Consider the following 22,730-nt stretch of genomic DNA (forward strand, 5'->3'; position numbering starts at 1 on the left):
ATATTTTCATTTCCAATATTTTGAACATGCCACACCAATTTCCTGTTCCTACTCAGCAAAGCCTTGTTCCTACTCAGCAAAGCTCCTCATGGTCCTGCAGAGTGGTGCTAGCAGCAGAGAGACAAAAAGAGCGACTGCTTACCTGGTTATGTATATTTTTTTCTGCTATTACCTGTGCGACTGTCCGTTCTCATTGAAAAGCAACAATATCTGCTCTTTTGCCTGCTTAAAGCTGTTTTACAGTTATTTTTTACCTGCACTTTAAAAGTTTGTCCTGTCTGTTGAATTTACCTGTTGAGGCTACACACTCATGTGCGCTAGCCTGTATTATATATTTACTGCATTTTCTGCTGTTGGTGTACTAAAAAGCAAAAAAAAAAACAAAAAAATTATCATTGTTTCCCACCTTTCCTGACCTAGAATAGTCCCTAATACAGGCTTTGCTGCATTCTGGACTTTTGGATAGTTCCTGTGTTGCCCATTTCCTTTCTTGGATAAAAGGAGGCTTCTTTGTTCACCAGTGGGAGTGGGGAGCTTAGAGCAGCCTATCTGTCCCTGGAGGAGTGAATCCAACACAAGAATCTTGTAGTCTATTGGCCATTTTGGGCCAATTTCTAGCTCTTAAGTCCCCCTGTATAAAACCCGCTTTGGCGTGGTTTTTGCACTTATTCCTACTCAGCAAAGCTCCTCGTGGTCCTGCAGAGTGGTGCTAGCAGCAGAGAGACAAAAAGAGCGACTGCTTACCTGATTAAGTATATTTTTTCTGCTATTACCTGTGCAACTGTCCGTTCTCACTGAAAAGCATGAATATCTGCTCTTTGCCTGTTTAACGCTGTTTTACAGTTATTTTTTACCTGCACTTTAAAAGTTTGTCCTTTTTGTTGAATTGACCTGTTGAGGCTACACACTCAAGTGTGCTAGCCTGTGTTATATATTTACTGCATTTTCTGCTGTTTGTGTACTAAAAAGCAAAAAAAAAAAAAAAATGATCCTTGTTTCCCGCCTTTCCTGACCTAGAGTAGTCCAAATACAGGCTTTGCTGTACTCTGGACTTTTGGATAGTTCCTGTGTTGCCCATTTCCTTTCTTGGATAAAAGGAGGCTTCTTTGTTCACCAGTGGGAGTGGGGAGCTTAGAGCAGCCTATCTGTCCCTGGAGGAGTGAACCCAGCACAAGAATCTTGTAGTCTATTGGCTGTTTTGGGCCAATTTCTAACTCTTTCAAGTCCCCATGTATAAAACCCACTTTGGCACGGTTTTTGCACATGTTCCTACTCAGCAAAGCTCCTCGTGGTCCTGCAGAGTGGTGTTAGCAGCAGAGAGACAAAAAGAGCGACTGCTTACCTGATTAAGTATATTTTTTTCTGCTATTACCTGTGTACTGTCCTTTCTCACTGAAAAGCGAGAATATCTGCTCTTTTGCCTGCTTAACGCTGTTTTACAGTTATTTTTACCTGCACTTTAAAAGTTTGTCCTGTCTGTTGAATTTACCTGTTGAGGCTACACAATCAAGTGCGCTAGCCTGTGTTATATATTTACTGCATTTTCTGCTGTTTGTGTACTAAAAAGCAAAACAAAAAACAAAAAAATTATCCTTGTTTCCTGCCTTTCCTGACCAAGAATAGTCCCTAATACAAGCTTTGCTGTATTCTGGACTTTTGGATAGTTCCTGTGTTGCCCATTTCCTTTCTTGGATAAAAGGAGGCTTCTTTGTTCACCAGTGGGAGTGGGGAGCTTAGAGCATCCTATCTGTCCCTGGAGGAGTGAACCCAGCACAAGAATCTTGTAGTCTATTGACGTTTTGGGCCAATTTCTAGCTCTTTCAAGTCCCCCTGTATAAAACCCGTTTTAGCGCAGCTTTGTGCGATTTTGCACATAGCACAGTGCCGCTTAATTGGGTTTAAACTATTCCCGGCTACAGAAAGTCTACTCTTCACTTTTTCCCTTTAAACTGCTCTAGCTCTCAAAATAAACAACCTATTCTTAATCTAAAGCCTGGCACTTGTTCATACAAGGAATTCTATAAGTTAGCACTAAAAAATTAAAAGCACTACATCCTCACATACTCCCTTTGAGTACTCTGTTCCCCACTGGCCCTTTTGATTCAAGTATAAAGGAGTTCCCTATACTATTCTAGCATGTCCAAAGGTCAGTTGTCGGTTTCCTCTCCAGTCCAGCTGGTGAATCTGAGAATCTTGAGGCAATGTTACAACTGTCTCATGTACACAGACAACCCTCTCCTCCTCCCAACAAGTTCTAACATATGTGAGAGATGCAACCATATAGCCAAACTGGAGGCTGAGCTCTCTCAACTCAGTACTGGCGTAACCAGTCAGGAGGAGAAGGTAACCACACACACCACAATTCCAGTCCCACATAGACCTACCACAACAGCAAACCAAACACATAAACACACAAAAACATACTCGGAGGCTCTAAATAAAAATCTGCCTAAGCAGCAGAGACCGCCAAAGCAGACATCCAAGCAACCGCTACCCCAAAACAGAACACGTGCATCACATAGTTCACAAAGCCAGTGTGCAGAACAGTCACAGCCCTTAAGGATAAACAACACACCTGATACACTTGTAATAGGTGATTCTATTGTCAGACACACTGACTTCCCGCTCACCAGGCTGAACAAGGAGAAGGTCATGGTGAGCTGCCTGTCGGGCGCTAGGATTCGCCATATAACCCAAGCACTCAGGTCACTCCATGGCAAGTACAAATATGACTCAGTCATTGCCCATGCTGGTGTGAATGACCTGAGATGTACCTCCCTGGACTACAAGAAAAGAGACATAGAGGAGCTCTCTGAGCATGTAGCCCTCGCTGGTATGACCTTGACCTTGAGTAGAATCTTACCCTCACCAAGAATGATGCTATAATATAAAGACAAGATGATCAATTTCAACAATTGGCTAAAGTTTTGGTGTCATTCAAAGGGGATCCAGTGCCTGTCAGCCTGGGATGATATGCTCGACAAGCCACGTTGCTTCGCTAGGGATGGCTTGCACCTGTCACCCCTGGGCTTTTGGATATTGGCAAAGTCTCTTGCCACACCCATAGTGCCTTTTTTAGGCTAGGCTCAAAAGACAAACCCACCTCCATAGATAACACAAGGAAAAAGAAACTAAGGGTAATGCTACTCGATGCCAGAAGTCTAAACCTCAAGATGCACGCACTTGAAGCTCTCCTCAGCATGGAAAGCATCGATGTCTGTGCAGTGACAGAAACCTGGTTCAAGGCTCCTGAGAGCACACCACCACTACCATGTTATACCTCATACCATGCTTTTCGGCCCCAAAACTTGGACCGAATCACAAAAGGAGGGGGAGTATCCATATTCATCAAAGATACCCACACCTCCAGGTTGGTGGCACTGCACGAAGCATCAGAGACCATCCATGTGCAACTAACAGTGGGTAAAACTGCCTTTCAGTTTATAACCTGCTACAGACCACCCTCCCAAACTCAGGAACCCCACTCGGCTTTCCTGAGAACACTGGAAAATATGAAGGTCTCTCCAAACACCATTATATTGGGAGACTTCAACTACCCAAACATAGACTGGGAGCATTACTCAAGACCCAATACCCTAGCCCAAAGGTCCCTAGAATTTATAAACTGAAATGCTATGGAACAACTAGTCACCACTCCCACAAGAGGGAAAAACATACTGGACCTGATCATCACCAACATGGCGACTCTATGCTCCATACCAGAGGTATACCCCTCACTGGTAAGATCGGACCATAAATTGATCTCACTGGATGTCCACATCCCGACCCCAACCCCAGCCCAGAAAACCACAGTAAAAAACTTCTCTAAAGCAAACTTCTCACTCCTCAAAACCGAGGTGTAATCCTTCAAACCCCCCGGGCCAGTGGAAACTACGGTCCAAACTGCAGAATCCTTAATAACAGCATTCTATGGGCACCTCCAGGAATGCATGGATCATGCAATCCCAAATAAAACCAAGACCCAATCCCTCAAAGGCAGGCGTCCTGTCTGGTGGACCCCAGCCATAAATAAACTATACAACAGAAGGAGGAAGCTACTACATGATAGAGCAAAATCCCTAAAAGGGAAGCCATCTCTGATCATTATTAGCAAAAAACTGCAGTCCCTCATAAAATCATCTAAGGCCAGCTTCGAGAGAAAAATTGCACAGGACACTAAAGATAATCACAAGGCTTTCTTTAGTTATGTTAGGAACCTGGGTGGTAACTCCCAGGTATGCTCAGAGTTAGTCCAAAATGACAAAAAATACACTGAACCCACAGACATTGCCAACATCCTAGCTGACAGGTTCAGTGCAAACTCCCCCCCTCCCCCAAAAGAGCAAATATCTATCCCAGCTTAGTGCTGCCCCCCTGACATCTCAGATGCTCAGGTAAGAGCTGCCCTCTCCAAAGCAAAAAACACAGCATCAATGGGACCAGACGGTGTCCCAGGCTGTGTCCTACATGAACTCCAAGAAGAGCTGAACTCCAACATAAAGCTACTGTTCAATCTCAGCCTTACTACAGGATATGTACCCAAAGAATGGTGTACAGCAACAGTGATCCCTCTCCACAAAGGTGGTGCCTCAACGGACCCTGGAAACTACTGCCCCATAAGCCTGACTAGCCTGGTCTGCAAACCTATGGAGAGGATCATCATGGAACTCATAAATAAAGATATTGGGGACATACAGACACTGGATCCTATCCAATTCGGCTTTGTTAAGGGCAGATCCTGCCTATTGAACCTGGTCGATTTCTTTGAAACAGTCACCAAGGCCATTGACGAGGGGAAGGTGGTCCACACAGCCTACCTGTACCTCGCAAAAGCCTTCAATACAATACCCCACTCGGGCATCATAGATAAGCTCTCCAGCTTAAATATAAACCCTTATGTCATAAGATGGATTGCAAACTGGCTCAAGGACAGAATCCACATGGTCAGAATGGCTCGAGCCATGTCAGACTCCAAACCAGTTACAAGCGGCATCCCACAAGGCTTAGTCCTGGGGCCTCTCTTGCTCAGTATATATATTTCGGAGGTACAGACCAACACGGGAGGACTATGGCTGACCAATTTCGCAGATGACTGCAAACTGGGCGCCATAATCGACTCTCCAGATGACACAAGCATCCTCCAAAAGGGTCTCATTGAGACAGATAACTGGTGCCAGAGCCATGGCCTCAAGCTAAATGCCAAAAAGTGTATAGTCATCCCTTTGGCAAAAACAAAGTGCCCACAAATTACCACATAGGTGGGAATCCATTAAGTACGGAAGAAGTAATTAGGGACCTGGGGACCCAAGTTGATAGCAATCTCTCCTTTGACAACCACATGGCCAAAGTGGTTAGAAAAACCTTCTATATAGCCCACCTTATCATGAAGGGATTCACATCTAGATCAAGGGAGGTCATTGTTCCCCTTTACACATCCCTCATCAGGCCCATAATTGAATACAATGCCCCATTTGGGATGTACCTTACCCGACACCTGCAGCAACTAGAAAGACCCCAAAAGCACCTCACCAAGAGGATCAAGGGGCTCAAACAGATGCCATATGCTGCTCGGTTAAAGAAACTCCAGCTCTACTCAGTTGCATACCGCCTACTTAGAGGCAATCTATGCCTGACATATAAAGCCATGTCCAACCCAGAATTAATGGACATGCTTCACCTCAGAAAATCCAAATCCCTTCGAGCTACGCGCTCGAGGGACTTGAACCTCAGCACAGAAATAAATAGGACATGCTGGAGGGACAGATTCATAACCCAGACGCTCCCTTCACTCTGGAATAGAATCCCAGTCCACGTTAGGCAGAGTCCCTCACTGACTCTCTTCAAGAGAAATCTTGATGAGTGGATGGGAGATCGTAGGTTTACCCCAGGCATCACTTCTGTGTCACTACTAGACAGAGGCACAGTAAACTAACCTTGAAAAAGGGCATAGTAAAACTCATTTAAATTGGGTAGCAAAAGCCAATCACACTCTGGCTAGGCTTATAAATGCCCTAGGGCAGATAGCCTAGTATGAACCTATGAACCTATGAACATATATATATATATATATATATATATATATATATATATATATATATCTATGTAAAATATATATATAAATAATCTACCCTATCAAGTCTTTCAGACAAATAGTCAAGAAGTGGAGGCAGTGACAGATTTTATTTTCCTAAGTTTAAAAATCTTTACATCTGCTGATTGCAACCACAAAATTAAAAAGCACTTTCTGGTAGGGAACCTATGACAAATCAGGATAAGGTTTTAAAGATCAAAACATGAAGTTGTCAACACTGGTCTAGATAGTGAAAGCTGTGGTTATCCCTCCAGTAACATATTACTGTGAGTTGGACAACAGGTAAGGCTGCAAAACTGATTCCTTTTAAAGATGGTATTGGAGAGAATTTGAAAAGTCCATGGACTGGGAGATCAAGTTAATACTTAAGGAAATAAAGACAGCATGTTCACTGAAAGTACTTATTGTGGTACCGAGACTCATTGTCCACATACTGCAAAGATAGATTTCACTAGAGAAGACAATGGGCCCGGATTCACGATGGCTTGCACGGAGTCTAAGTGTAGAGTAAGACTCCATGCAGCCATCATGTCCGACAAGCGATCCAGGAACAGCCTGTAGGGGAGTGTAAGAGAGCTCCTAAAACGAATCTTACACGGACAGGGCTGGGACATGCAAATCACCTCAATTGCAGGTGAAAGGCATGCAAATGAGGTAGATTTGCGATTCAGGAAACCCGGACCTGTCCGAGTAAGAGCAGTGTTATTTGCAGAAATGTACTCAGTTGACAGCTGAGTACCGTTCTGCAAATAGCAAAACGGAGCCATGACGGCTCCAAATAAAGGTTGCATCCAGTGCAGGAAGCATGCCAATTGCCAAATATATGGCCATTGGAAATGTTCCCTGATGCAAAATTAAAATAAAAATAATTTTATTTTTTTTCGCTGATTTCAGATGTTTAAGCATAGCGCAGCACCGTGAAAATGGGCTGCGCTCTAAAACACAGAATACTACAAATTAAAACCCACAAATGTGGATTTTATTGAAAGTGGTAATGTACAATGCAAGGGAATGGCAGGCTGAAGACAACATGGCCACCGAGTAGAGGTTGCTAAGGGGGGAAGCTCAGTCTAAGACATGTAACCAAGCATTAGTAGGCAATCCTATGTAAATGATTGTTAGGATAGTGAATCGCTAGTTTACATAGCAAATGAGCACAGTCAGTGGAGTGTAGGAGTAGGATATGGGGAGTAACAGAGTAGAAGATAGGTGACATCGCGTGGGGGGTATGTTCATAAGAAATGAAGCTCATTGGAGCAGAGTGGCATGTGTCCGCTGTCAGTTAGACATCATGGAAAGAGGTGTGTCAACAGGTAGGCTAGGGAAAGCCAAGAAATGGAAGGTGTATACTGTGGATAACACCAAAGTTTCTTGCTAAGCATGCATGCACGTGTGTGCGCGCGTGTAAATGCGAGTAAGACAGAGTGTGTGCGTGTAAGCATGAGTGCGAGTGTTTAAGCCTGAGTAAGCATGTATAAGGCTGTGTAAAGAGTTGTAAACGCGTTTGCACTGGTGTGCGCGCGTTATAACCTGAATAAGTAACTTGTAGTCCGTGTAAGCATGTGTGCGTGCGTGTTAGCTGCTGTGAGTGTGTTTGTGCTTGTGTGCACGGTGCTCCCCCCTGAGGAAACAGAAAGGAAAAAGGAAGCACAACAAATAGTAGGCAGCTTCCAGGGAGTACTAGCAGAGCTAGCAGGTGAAAACAATCAGAATCAGGCAATTACACAGGCAGTACACTAACACAGCCCAGCCTAGCACTTAAAACTCTGCCAACAACTGTCCTTTATGTTTCTCACAACAGACACTGCAGTAAGCTAATAGAAGTGAAAACTGAAAAAGCTTTACTGAGACAAAGAAATATTAGGGGCTGCCATTGCTGTTATAAGGCGACATATGCAACATGCTGAGGGTGGTGACAATGGAAATGCTGCTGGATAACCCACAGTGAGGAGATGGAGAAGAGTGTACAGGCCCAGCGTAACCTACCAGGGGCTACATGAGCTGGAGATAGTGGAGCACTATAGAGTGGACAGAGACCTCCTACAGCAAATTGTTGAGCTGTGCAGGCCACACCTCACACACAGAACCAACAGAGGGGAACCCATACCAGTGGAAACCAAGGTATGTGTTGGCCTAAAAATGCTAGCAACAGATGCCTTCCAGAGATTAACTGGTGATATGATGGGGGTTTCACAGTCATCAGCGTCCAGGGTACTGCACCAGTTCCTGAATGCCATGTCAGCACATGTCGGTGATCATGTATATTTCCTCAATTCCCGTGAGGTATTGGCCAGCAATATACATCTCTTCCAGCAAATAGTGGAATACCCTGAGGTAGTGGGTGCAATAGACTGCACGCACATATGCATCAAAGCACCAGCCAGTGGGCGGGGTAGGGTCTATTTCAACAGCAAGGGCTTCCCTTCCATCAACTGCCAGGTCATGTGTGATGCCCAGAGCATAATATTGAATGTGTGTGCAGGCTGCCCTGGAAGCTACTATGATTTCCATATCTGGCATCTGATGCAGCTGTACCAGACATTTGCCAGTGGGGACATCCCACATGGTCACCTAGTGGGGGATGCTGGCTATGCACTGGAGCCATGGCTGATGACACCCATCAGAAACGCACACATACCTGAACAGGAATGCCATACTGAGGCACACGCACAAACATGTAATGTAATAGAGTGTGTGTTTGGGCTGCTCAAGTCACGGTTCCGGTGCCTGGACACATCTGGTGGAGCCTTGCAGTACTCACCAACTACATGTATCCAAATTGTCATGGTATGTGCTATGCTACATAATATGATCCTGCGAAAACAGCTGCAGCAGGACCAGCATAGGCCTGGGCCAAACAGCCCCCCACCATTTCCAAGGCCATCACAGGCAGAGCGTGACTCGGATGAGGAACAACCTGAGCCTGCCCCAGTAGGCAGAAGGAGGCATGCCCAGTATGTTTTGGCCTTGGCAAGGAGGCAACGTATAGCACATACACTGGCTTAGTAGGAACTCTGGAAATGATACCCCTCTCCATCTCGCACATAAAGTAAAAGGGATGCCTAAGTTGACACTACCTGCTTCCAAACATGTGCAGGGAGTGTAGTATGTGCATCCGACATAGGCAGCCCTGCAGCACCACCTAAGGCATGAATGCCATGTGTTAAGCAATATAAAGCAGAGCTAAACAGCAATTACCACCATGTAGTATATGCAAACAAAATTGCACACACCAACTAGCACAACTGTGGTCAATGTTCAGTAATAGTGGACAACGTCCAGCAATGTTGGTGAATATTGAGCAATGTCGGGCAAGCCTGGTCTAAGTAGGGCATAGCTGAACAAAAGCCAACATGGTCATATTTGCTTAACAGGCCCTTAAGCAGTCTGGTCTGCTCAGTATGAAAATATAAAGCAGTGATGGGCCTCGAACCCAGAAAACTGTGCACTGAACCACTAAACCATGACAGTATTGCAGTGGTCCACCTATATGACGGAATGCTGATAAGTCTATGCAAAGTATTCCATGGAAACACTGCAGGCACAGCATAATCCTTGTTGAGTTATGACACAAAGGTGAGTCCTGCAGTGAGAGCAGAACCTGACTTCCAACACACACAGTATAAAGGTTAATATTGGTCATGTTCACACACATCTGCAAATATAGTGGACCTCAGATAGCCACATACTGAAGGTTCACACTGGGCATGCCCACACACTTGAATAAATGAGGCAAATGTCAGGCAACAAAACATGCAATGTCAGACTTGGGCATGCTCACACACTTAGGCTATGTCTGAGTACAGCAGTGGGCCACGCATATCTGGCAGTTGCATGTGTTAACCCAGGAACCTGTCACTATACAGCAATCCACCCTGTGCACACAGTTATATGACAACAGACACATCTATAATATAGTGGAACCCTGACATAATCAAATATGTTCTGCAGATACTGAAGTTCTTCATGGAAACTGGTAAAGCAAAGATGATAAAGACCTGCAAACAGTATCAGCAATAAACATTGTGCATCATGAACATAAGCATAGGTTCAGAGGTCGATACTAGGCTATCTGCCCTAGGGCATGTACAAACCTAGACAGAGTGGGTTTGGCATTCACAATCCTGTCACATTACTACACTGTGTGTGTGAATAGTAGGTCACACATGATAGCCCATGTACATTTATGCTAGTGTGCCTCTGTCTAGCAGGGACACAGAGGATATCCCAGAGGTAAATATACAATCACCCATACAGTCATCAAGATGTCTCCAGTAGGTGGTCAGTGGGTGGCTCTGCCTACGTGAAACTGGGATTACATTCTGTAGTGAGTGGAGCCTCTGGGATAAGAATCTGTCCCTCCACAAAGTCCTATTAACATCTGTGCTGAGGTATACATCCCTGCAGTGTATAGCTGCAAGGGAGGTGGATATCCTGAGGTGGAGCATGTCCACTAATACTGGTTTGGGTATAGCTGTAAACAACAGGCACACATCATATCTGAGTAGGTGGTAAGTGACTGAGTAGAGCTGGAGTTACTGCATCTGAACTATACAGGGCACCTGTGTGAGTCCCTAGATCTGCTTGGTGAGGACCGTCCGTGGCCAGTACAGTTGCTGCAGGTATCAGGTAAGGTACACCCCAAATGTGGCATTGTAACCAAGCATGCATGTGATGAGTATAGGGGCACAATGACCTCACTCGATCTAGATGTGAAACCATATGGGATAAAGTGGCACACATAACAGGTGTGTCCAACCACTTTGGCAACGTGAATGTTAAAAGTGACAGTACGAACAAGTGATGTCCCCAAACCCCTAACAACCCCTACCGTATATAATGGAGTACTACCTATGTGGTAATGTGTGGGCATGTTGTTACTCCCAAAGGGAATGACTATGCAACTAATGGCATTTAGCTGTAGGCCATGGCTCAGGCACCAGTCATCCATCTCTGTGAGACCCTGATTGAGTATGCATGTGGCAGCTGGAGAGTTGATAATGGCACCCAGTTTGCAGTCAAGTGCAAACATGATCAGCCATATTCCCCCTGTGATAGCCTGTATGTAAGACAATTATAAACTGAACAAGAGAGATCCCAGAACCAAGCTTTGTGTGATGCCATGTGTAACTGGTGTATAGTCAGACATGGCACCTGCAATCCTCACCATGTGGGTGCTATCCCTGATCAAGGTAGCAATCCATTGCGTGAGATATGTGTCCAAACTGACGCTGGTGAGCCTATGCATAATTGCCCAGTGGGTTATTGTGTTGAATGGTTTTGCAAGGTTCAGGTAGGCTGTGGGGATAGCTGTCCCTATGTCGATGGACCTGTTAGCCATTTAAAGAATGCCTACAGGTTCAAGAGGCAAGATCTGGCCACAACAATGCTGAAATGAGTAGGACACAGTGTCTGTAGGTTCCCGATGTCTATGTGTAGGAGTCCTATGACAATATGCTCCATAGCTTTGCAGAACAGGCCACATAGGCTTATAGGGCAATATTGTCTGTGGTCCATTGTGGCGCCAACTCTGTGGAGCAGGATCACTGTTGCAGTACGCCATTTCTTGGGTACATATCCTGTGGTAACTCTGATACTGAACAGTGATGTAATGTAATGTCATGATGCTCATGTTTGATGCAGGCTGGGGCACCATCTGGTCACATTGATACTGTGATGTACGCTGTGAGGAGGGCAGCACTCATCTGTTACTGTGTGATGTCAGGGAGGTTATACTCTGTTGGGATGGATAGTTGCTCCTTAGGGGGGATGGGTAGGAGACATCTGCACTGAACCTGTTTGCTAGGATGTAGGCAATGCCAGTGGGTTCAGGGTAGGTTTAGTCAGTATGCAGTAACTCACAGCATATCAGTGAGTGTCCACGCAGGTTCCTGACATAACTGAAGAAGGCCGTGTGATGGTCCTACGTGTCAGGTGCAATTGTCTGGTAGAAGCAGCCCTTAGAAAAGTCCATGAGTGGTTGTAGCTGTCTGCTAGTACAGATCACAGATGCCTTCCCTGTCTGGGATTGTGCTCTATCATGTAGTAGCATCCTCTTGACATTGTACAGCTTATTAATGGCTGGGGTCTACCAGACAGGTCCCCTTCCATTGTAGTAGTGGGTGCTGTTGTTATTTGGGAGAGCACAATCCATGCAGTCCACTAGGTGTCCATAGTATGTATATGTAAAGGATGCAGTAGTGTGAGCCATATATGCCACTGTCTCAGGATCTCTGAAGGATACCACTTTTCTTCGGTGAAGTGAGATGTTGGCTCATGAGAAGTTCACCAAGATTACCCAGGATGGGTGTGTGGAGGGTATATGTATGTCCTGTGAGATACATATATGTTCTGATCTTACCAATGAGGGGTATATCGCCGGTGTGGAACATAGAGTCCCCATGTTGGTGATGAGCAGGTCCAATATGCATTCCCCCTTGTGGCTGTGCTGACTGGTCGTGCCAAAGCATATGAATCCACAAATTGTAGTGACTGTTGGGAGAGGTTGTCGGGGCCTGAGTAGTATCCCCAGTCAATACGTGTGTATATGAAGTCACACAATATAATGGTGTCTGTGGAGAACTGCATATTCTCCATAGTTCCCACAAAAGCCGAGTGTGGTTCCTGAGTTTGAGAGTGTGTTCTGTAGCAGGCAACAAACTGAAAGGCAGTATTGCACAATGGTAGTTGTCTATGTATGGTCTGTGATGCTTTGTGCAGTGCTACTAACCTGGAGGTGTGTGTATCTGTGATATATATGGATACTCCCCCTAGTTGTGTTGTCTGTTCTAAGTCTTGTTGTCAGACAGCATGGTATGGAACATAACCTGGTAGTGCTGGTGTACATAAGTGAGCCTGAACCAGGTGTCTGTCAGTGCACAGATATTGCTCTCCTCCATACTGAGGAGAGTCCTGAGTGGCCACAATATGAGGTTAACACAACTGTTGTTGAGCAGCATTACCCTTAGTTTAACAAGCCAAAAACAATTGTTGAGCGCTTTCATGTATAAAAATACACTTCATCAGAACACTTAATAAGCCCTGAGGCTCTCTTTAAATACTTGAAAAACCGCCAAAAGTTAATTGTTTAAAAGCTACACCCTCACCATTTCTTAAAACTACAGTACTTACTTTCTCACTAATAATACATACTAAACCTTTAAATAAAACACTAAATACCATTATGTGTAAATTCGTACTCCTAAAAACCTGGTCTTTGTCAAAAAGCAACAATATTATACTGTGTAATACATGTTTGAAAATAACACAGAAATGCAATGTCAAACATTGTCACTTGTTAGAAATCTGTCTTAACATCTTTCCTTACAAGACAGTATTTGGATATAAAATTCAACTGTTACTAAAACACTACATATACATGCCATATATAATATTAATATAAAGACAATAAAATTCTGTGAACAGATTTCTACAGGTTGTGTGCTTCTATTAAATTTTTAAAAAATTTTTAAATCCAATAATGAAAATAGGAAATAATTAATCGAGATGTTATGTGTTCCTAACCAAGGGTTTTGTGGGGATCATGTCATTGAGACCTGGAAGACAAGCTGCATTTAATTTCAACTGCCATTTTATTTCTTTCTCTCCAACCTTTCTCTTAATGTCCCCACCCCTCGGATTCTCCCTAACTACTTCCAAAATTCCAAATTTAAACTTGTCACACGTTTTACTTTTAGAGATGTGCCTAAATAAGGCATTGTTCTCGTCCCTCTTCCCTATACAATACATGTGATCGTAAATTCTGTTTTTAAGTAACCTGTCGGTTTTCCCGACATAATAACAGGGACAAGAGCAGCACATAGCTAAGTAAATCAAGTGCTTGGTGTTGCAATTACCATAGGCAAATCTAATTTTGTTGTTATTAATGTTTTTTAAGGTACAACAAACGTCCTCACAAATGAAGGCGCATTGCGAGCATCTACCACATTTCCTAGTCCCCCATCTCTGTGCGTTGTTACTCCCCCCTTGTCTGTTGGCCTTCCATTCAATAAGATTTTTAATGTTCGGGCCTGTTTTGTATACAAAGGTGGGCCTGTTACTAACGAAATCTTTGATAGACTCGTCACTGGTGATAATGTTCCAATTGGAATTAATAATTTTTTTAACATCACCTGCATGTTTCCCATACTTGACGATGTAAGATTTCGAATATTGATTTGTGTCTTTGTTGTCATGACATTTCTTACTAATATCAGGAAGGATAGGTCCCTTCCCCAAAAGTGGTATATACTTTTTCCCCCATTCCTGTATCACAAAGCTGGTCACATCCGTGACCAAATTGGGCGGATACCCTTTGTCCCTGAACATTCTCCCTATGTGGTTGATTTCCAACTCCATGTCCGCTTGGAGCGTTGTCATCCTCGCAGCCCGAATACACTGCCCTTTGATGATACTACGTTTCTGTGAGTAGGGGTGACTGCTGCTAAAATCCAAGTAACCATTACTAAATGTGTCCTTCCTATAGATCTTAGATTGAAAGGACCCCCCATCATTAAATATGTACACATCAAGGTAATTGATTCCATTCATGTTGTATTGATGTACAAACTCTAAATAGGTGGTAGTCTGGTTGATGTATTCAATAAATTTGGACAATAAAGTAGTGTCACCCTTCCATAACAAAAACAAATCATCCAAATAGCAGACATAGCAGGATATGTGTTCCATCCACTCACTATGCAATACAAACTCTTCCTCCCAATCCAGGAGCACAAGGTTGGCATAAATGGGGGCACAGGCTGCCCCCATAGCCACACCAGAGATTTGTCGAAAATATTCACCTTCGAAGAAAATGAAGTTATTGTCAAGTACAATTTCTGTAAATTCAGAAATGAGCCTGATCTTCTCCCAACTTAACCCACTGTGTTTCCTCAAACTAGCTGTAAATCTTTCCAACCCATCGTCCTTGGGTATACAGGAGAAAAGATCCTTGATATCAACCGTGACAAAGATCATACCTGGACTCCATAGCTCTTTGGTGAAAATCCCCAGAAATTCCCACGAATCTCTGATGATGTGCTGACACCCTGCAAGGGTGTGTTTTGACCAAAAATCAACTATCCTACCAAAAGGAAAGGTTTTGCTGTAGGTCCCTGCAATAATGGGTCTAAAAGGGGGATTCAGCACATCCTTGTGCACCTTGGGAATTCCGAATATGGTAGCCAGTTGTGGGAAATCAACCTTGAGAAATTTATAGAGCTCTTCGTCAATTCTCTCATCCAACAAAAACTCTTCTAGGAACAAGTTAATCCTATTGTGGGCGATGTTAACCTGGTTTAAACTTGTTACCTCATATTGTGTAGTGTTGCGAAGAATATCAAAGATCTTCGCTGTGTATGCATCCTGATGGTACAACACTATACCACCCCCTTTATCAGCAGACATGACCCTAATGTTGTTTTCACTGAGGGTGTCCAATATTTCCCCCAGATCTTGGTCATAGCTGCTGTGGGAGGATGTGTTGTTCAGTTGCTTACACAAGGAATAGATTTCTTTGGTAACTACATTCTCAAAAGATGTTAAGGTTTTGTGTGTGGGAGGTGTAAAGGAACTTTTCTTCCTAAGTGTATTCTTGGATGCACTAACACCCTGTTTGTCACTAAAAAATATTCCTAGATTTAGTTTCCTTAAAAACAATTTAAATTCAACCAGGGTGTCCACCACATTGAACGGCTGACTAGGTGTGTATTTCATTCCTTTGGTAAAAACTCGAAAATGTTCCTTTCTGACTTGAAAGGAAGTGTAATTGTACACCTTAATATCCCCTTCAATGTTTGTAATATTGTCGGTACTGTTCACCACTGTTTCCTGGTTATCAACACCACTGGAATTTATTGTTCCCTGTACTGGTGCCCCCATTTGTTCAATCTCTGTTTCTTCCCTACTTCCTGCCATTTCCATCCCCTCCCGGTCTCCTGGTATAAAAAATCCTCCACACCTGCAGCATTGGGAGTATCTGCACAATTAGCAGTGTTACTTGGGCCATCGTAAACTGCACCATTAGTAACAGTGAAATTTCTATTCCATTTGTACATGGTACCGTTTTCAAATTGTTTTAGATCCCTGGAAAACTTCTTACATTTCCTTTCAAAACTTTTCCTACCGTTACTTTCAGCATATGTAAATTGTTTCTCATACAACTTGTCCCATTCTGAAAATAATAAATCATGTGTAATGGTGTAATTGTCCTTGTCCACCTCTTCCAATAAACTGCTAAGTTTGTGATCGTTGCATGAAACAAATTCAATAAACTGTTTACCAAAACTATTAAACATTTCTTCACATTTCTTAGTGTTTGCAGTATTCATCTCAATCCCTATAGGTTGTTTGAAAAAACGTAAACCCATGGGAATGATATTGCTATCAAGACACTTACGTAAATACATATTGTCTATCTGTATACTTTTAATTTTGTTAAGTTTGTTGCCAAACTCAAAAATCATACCTTTTAATGACTGGTTACCCCTGTTTACAAAGTTGTTTCTAGGAATGTCATTAATAGTTTTAACACAACCAAATTCAAAAGGTAGCTTTAAAAATCTGTCTAAATTAGCTTTGGTATTGGAACTACCTACTTCGCTGTTGTTGAATACAGCTGGTTTAGCCGTTCTGTCCATAGAGTCCAAGGTTCCAACCTGAAACCCATCTTTAACGGAATAAGTCCTCTTGGGTGGTGCCCGCTTGGGTTTGGCACCCGAAATGAGAATCAGATCCTCCATGGCGTTATGCGATCCGTGAATGTTACCAAAAATTCCCTCATTCGTGCACGAGTCCACCGGAACAGAATTAGAACCCACAGCAGATCTCTGTCCATTAGGGATATCGTCCAAACTGTCGTGATCCGATACTGAAAGTAAACGTGCTGACATCAAATGACTTGGTGAGGCAGCTTCCTGTTGAGCCCGATTGGCCGTTACAACCGTCCGTTCAGTCTGTTGAGTAGGCGGTGTCATCATTTCTATTAACCGCCTGATTTCACCTCTCAAAATGGCTAATTCGGATTGTATTTTCTCCATCTCGTCCCTCCGGACAGGAGAAAAATTAGCAAACCCTTCATTGATGGAATCCATGGAAAAAACAACAATTCCCAAAAGTCACTGTGGAGGCAACAATCGACAAAATAACACACTGATACCACAGTAAATTCCACGATCCACTCTTGATTTAAATAAAAGCACAAGCTCTTTATTTAACAAGCCAAAAACAATTGTTGAGCGCTTTCATGTATAAAAATACACTTCATCAGAACACTTGATAAGCCCTGAGGCTCTCTTTAAATACTTGAAAAACCGCCAAAAGTTAATTGTTTAAAAGCTACACCCTCACCATTTCTTAAAACTACAGTACTTACTTTCTCACTAATAATACATACTGAACCTTTAAATAAAACACTAAATACCATTATGTGTAAATTTGTACTCCTAAAAACCTGGTCTTTGTCAAAAAGCAACAATATTGTACTGTGTAATACATGTTTGAAAATAACACAGAAATGCAATGTCAAACATTGTCACTTGTTAGAAATCTGTCTTAACATCTTTCCTTACAAGACAGTATTTGGATATAAAATTCAACTGTTACTAAAACACTACATATACATGCCATATATAATATTAATATAAAGACAATAAAATTCTGTGAACAGATTTCTACAGGTTGTATGCTTCTATTAAATTTTTAAAAATTTTTTAAATCCAATAATGAAAATAGGAAATAATTAATCGAGATATTATGTGTTCCTAACCAAGGGTTTTGTGGGGATCATGTCATTGAGACCTGGAAGACAAGCTGCATTTAATTTCAACTGCCATTTTATTTCCTTCTCTCCAACCTTTCTCTTAATGTCCCCACCGGATTCTCCCTAACTACTTCCAAAATTCCAAATTTAAACTTGTCACACGTTTTACTTTTAGAGATGTGCCTAAATAAGGCATTGTTCTCGTCCCTCTTCCCTATACAATACATGTGATCGTAAATTCTGTTTTTAAGTAACCTGTCGGTTTTCCCGACATAATAACAGGGACAAGAGCAGCACATAGCTAAGTAAATCAAGTGCTTGGTGTTGCAATTACCATAGGCAAATCTAATTTTGTTGTTATTAATGTTTTTTAAGGTACAACAAAGCGTCCTCACAAATGAAGGCATTCGAGCATCTACCACATTTCCTAGTCCCCCATCTCTGTGCGTTGTTACTCCCCCCTTGTCTGTTGGCCTTCCATTCAATAAAATTTTTAATGTTCGGGCCTGTTTTGTATACAAAGGTGGGCCTGTTACTCTAAATCTTTGATAGACTCGTCACTGGTGATAATGTTCCAATTGGAATTAATAATTTTTTTAACATCACCTGCACGTTTCCCATACTTGACGATGTAAGATTTCGAATATTGATTTGTGTCTTTGTTGTCGTGACATTTCTTACTAATATCAGGAAGGATAGGTCCTTCCCAAAAGTGGTGTATACTTTTCCCATTCCTGTATCAAAGCTGGTCACATCCGTGACCAAATTGAAGCGGATACCCTTTGTCCCTGAACATTCTCCCTATGTGGTTGATTTCCAACTCCATGTCCGCTTGGAGCGTTGTCATCCTCGCAGCCTGAATACACTGCCCTTTGATGATACTACGTTTCTGTGAGTAGGGGTGACTGCTGCTAAAATCCAAGTAACCATTACTAAATGTGTCCTTCCTATAGATCTTAGATTGAAAGGACCCCCCATCATTAAATATGTACACATCAAGGTAATTGATTCCATTCATGTTGTATTGATGTACAAACTCTAAATAGGTGGTAGTCTGGTTGATGTATTCAATAAATTTGGACAATAAAGTAGTGTCACCCTTCCATAACAAAAACAAATCATCCAAATAGCGGACATAGCAGGATATGTGTTCCATCCACTCACTATGCAATACAAACTCTTCCTCCCAATCCAGGAGCACAAGGTTGGCATAAATGGGGGCGCAGGCTGCCCCCATAGCCACACCAGAGATTTGTCGAAAATATTCACCTTCGAAGAAAATGAAGTTATTGTCAAGTACAATTTCTGTAACTTCAGAAATGAGCCTGATCTTCTCCCAACTTAACCCACTGTGTTTCCTCAAACTAGCTGTAAATCTTTCCAACCCATCGTCCTTGGGTATACAGGAGAAAAGATCCTTGATATCAACCGTGACAAAGATCATACCTGGACTCCATAGCTCTTTGGTGAAAATCCCCAGAAATTCCACAGAACAATGCCTTATTTAGGCACATCTCTAAAAGTAAAACGTGTGACAAGTTTAAATTTGGAATTTTGGAAGTAGTTAGGGAGAATCCGAGGGGTGGGGACATTAAGAGAAAGGTTGGAGAGAGAAATAAAATGGCAGTTGAAATTAAATGCAGCTTGTCTTCCAGGTCTCAATGACATGATCCCCACAAAACCCTTGGTTAGGAACACATAATATCTCGATTAATTATTTCCTATTTTCATTATTGGATTTAAAAATTTTTTAAAAATTTAATAGAAGCATACAACCTGTAGAAATCTGTTCACAGAATTTTATTGTCTTTATATTAATATTATATATGGCATGTATATGTAGTGTTTTAGTAACAGTTGAATTTTATCCAAATACTGTCTTGTAAGGAAAGATGTTAAGACAGATTTCTAACAAGTGACAATGTTTGACATTGCATTTCTGTGTTATTTTCAAACATGTATTACACAGTACAATATTGTTGCTTTTTGACAAAGACCAGGTTTTTAGGAGTACGAATTTACACATAATGGTATTTAGTGTTTTATTTAGAGGTTTAGTATGTATTATTAGTGAGAAAGTAAGTACTGTAGTTTTAAGAAATGGTGAGGGTGTAGCTTTTAAACAATTAACTTTTGGCGGTTTTTCAAGTATTTAAAGAGAGCCTCAGGGCTTATCAAGTGTTCTGATGAAGTGTATTTTTATACATGAAAGCGCTCAACAATTGTTTTTGGCTTGTTAAATAAAGAGCTTGTGCTTTTATTTAAATCAAGAGTGGATCGTGGAATTTACTGTGGTATCAGTATGTTATTTTGTCGATTGTTGCCTCCACAGTGACTTTTGGGAATTACCCTTAGTTTCATTTAACCTGTAATGTCTATGGAGGTGGGTTTGTCTTCTGAGCCCTGCGTAAAAAAGGCACTCTGGTGGTAGCAAGAGCCTTAGCCAGCATACCAAAGTCCTAGGGTGACAGGTGCAAACTGTCCATAGTGAAGCTACGTGGCATGTTGAGCATGTCACCATACGCTGACAGACACTGTATCCCCTATGAATGAAACAAATTTGTTAGCCAACTGTTAAATGTGATATGTGTGTCCGTATACCTGTGACATCATAATTGGTGGGTGTAAGATGCTAGACAAGGTCAGGGTCATACTGGCCTGGGCTACATGATCAGAGTATACCTCCATGTATCATGGCATGTGGTCCAGGGAGTAACGTCTGAGGTGACACACACCAGCATGGACAATGATGGTGCCAGTCTTGTACTTGCTTTGGAGTGACCTGACTGCCTGTGTTATGTGGCAGATCCTGGCACCCAACAGACAGCCCAAAGTGACTATTCCCTTGTCAGGGCTGGTGAGTGGTACGTCAGTGTGTCTGAACATAAGTGTCACCTATTACAAGTGTATTAGGTGTGTTGTTTAGCCAGAAGGGCAGTGACTGTGTGGCACACCGACATTGTAAACTTAGTGATATGTGGGTATTGTAGTGGGGTAGCAGGTGTGTGTGTGTCTGCTTTGGAGGCCTCTGCTGCTTAGGTAGAGTACATTTACAGCATCCGAGTATGTCAATGTGTGCTAATGTGGTTTGGGTGCTGCTGCTAGAGGATATGTGAGACTGATATGTGGTGTGTGTGGTTACCTTCACCACCTGATAAACTGTGCAAGTCATGGGTCGAGAGATTTCAGCTCCCTGTATGTCTATACAGGTGCATCTCACACATATATCTGAGTTTGTCGGGAGGAGGAGATGGTTGTCTGTGTACATGATGCAGATGTGACATTGTGTCAATATCACAATATCCACCAGCTGGACTGAAAAGTACACACAAAACCGACCCCTGGACATGCCAGACTGTTATCATGACATACTCTGTAGCCTGATCACAAAGGATCAGTAGGGTGTTAAGTGTGTAAAAGAGTATAACAGGGATTAGTGCTCATGTTCGTTAGTGTGTTGTAAAGAGGAGCTGAGAAGAAGTCCAGACTGAATCATGACACCTCCTTCAGCTATGTCATAAATATCAATGTACACACATATATGACTTGAGTCAGTGCCAACTGTACCTGAGTGTCAATGCCGACATAATGACAGACAGGCCCATATGCACATACCCATACCCATACCCCACTGACAATAGTCCACATCATCATACCAGGAGATATCACATGTAGAATGGATGAGCAGCTACCCCCACTGCCAAAAGCATGGCAGCAGGTGGAATACATTGATTCCCAATATGTGTCATTCACAAACTACAGAACAAACAGATCATGCACCTGAACAGTTAGCTGAGCCGCACCCCCTACACAGGATGTGGAACCGTTGAATTTGTCACAGCTACATATGGCACTCCCTACAAGTGTTGGTGCACAACACAACATGGGAAGTCAAGTCCAGTACGCCTATGAGGTCTGATCTGCAAGGTCATGGAGTCTATCATGGTTGCAGTTATAAACAGAGCTATTGGAAGCTGACACACACACAACCCTACCAACTGTGGTATGTTCATGTGCGGATCATGGTTCCCAAACATGCTAGACTGTGTGCAAGGCAGCCACCCAGGACATACATCAATGAACACATCTACACATGTGTCACATAGACTTTGAATAGCCCTTTATCAACATCCCAGACACATGTAGTATCCACAAAACCAAGAAGCTGTGCATAAATATGTGTTGACATATGACGGAATGTCAATGTGTCCACAGATAGATCACACAAGGTAAGGATACTGAAGTCATGTTCAAGCTGTTGACACCTGCTGACCCACATGGACCATTCCTGGAATGGCATAAAACAAAGTGTACACACATCACCATGTCCAGTGTGATTATGTCACCATCCTATAACTACAGCAGGAGAAGGGAAACAAGCCAATAAAGCAAATTGCGCGCCGTGTTAGTGCTTCTCTCTCTCTAGTGTTATAACATAGTTAGGTAGGGGGTTGAATACTGCAAACAGTGAGTGTGTGTGTGTGTGTGTGCAATTGTCTTTGAAAGGAGTGCCCTTTTTGGAGACTGTGACACTAGAAGATGTACATTCCTCTTTGGAAAGACTGATGATGTCACCATCCTAGAAATACAGCAGTAGAAGGAAAACCAGCCAGTAAAACAAACAGCGCGCAGTGCTAATGCATCTCTTTCAAGTATCATAAAATAGGTAGGTAGGGATTTGAATCCTGCAAACGCATATGGGGGGTGTATGTATGCAATTGTCTTTGAAAGGAGTGCAGTTTTTGGAGACTGGGAAAACACACTAGAAGATGTACATTCCTCTTTGGAAAGACTGATGATGTCACCATCCTAGAAATACAGCAGGAGAAGGGAAACCAGCCAGTAAAGCAAATAGCGCACTGTGCTAATGCGTCTTTCTAG

The sequence above is a fragment of the Protopterus annectens genome, chromosome 10.part0 (genome assembly GCF_019279795.1).
Source record: "Protopterus annectens isolate FY-2018-M chromosome 10.part0, PAN1.0, whole genome shotgun sequence".
Lineage (NCBI taxonomy): Eukaryota > Metazoa > Chordata > Ceratodontiformes > Protopteridae > Protopterus > Protopterus annectens.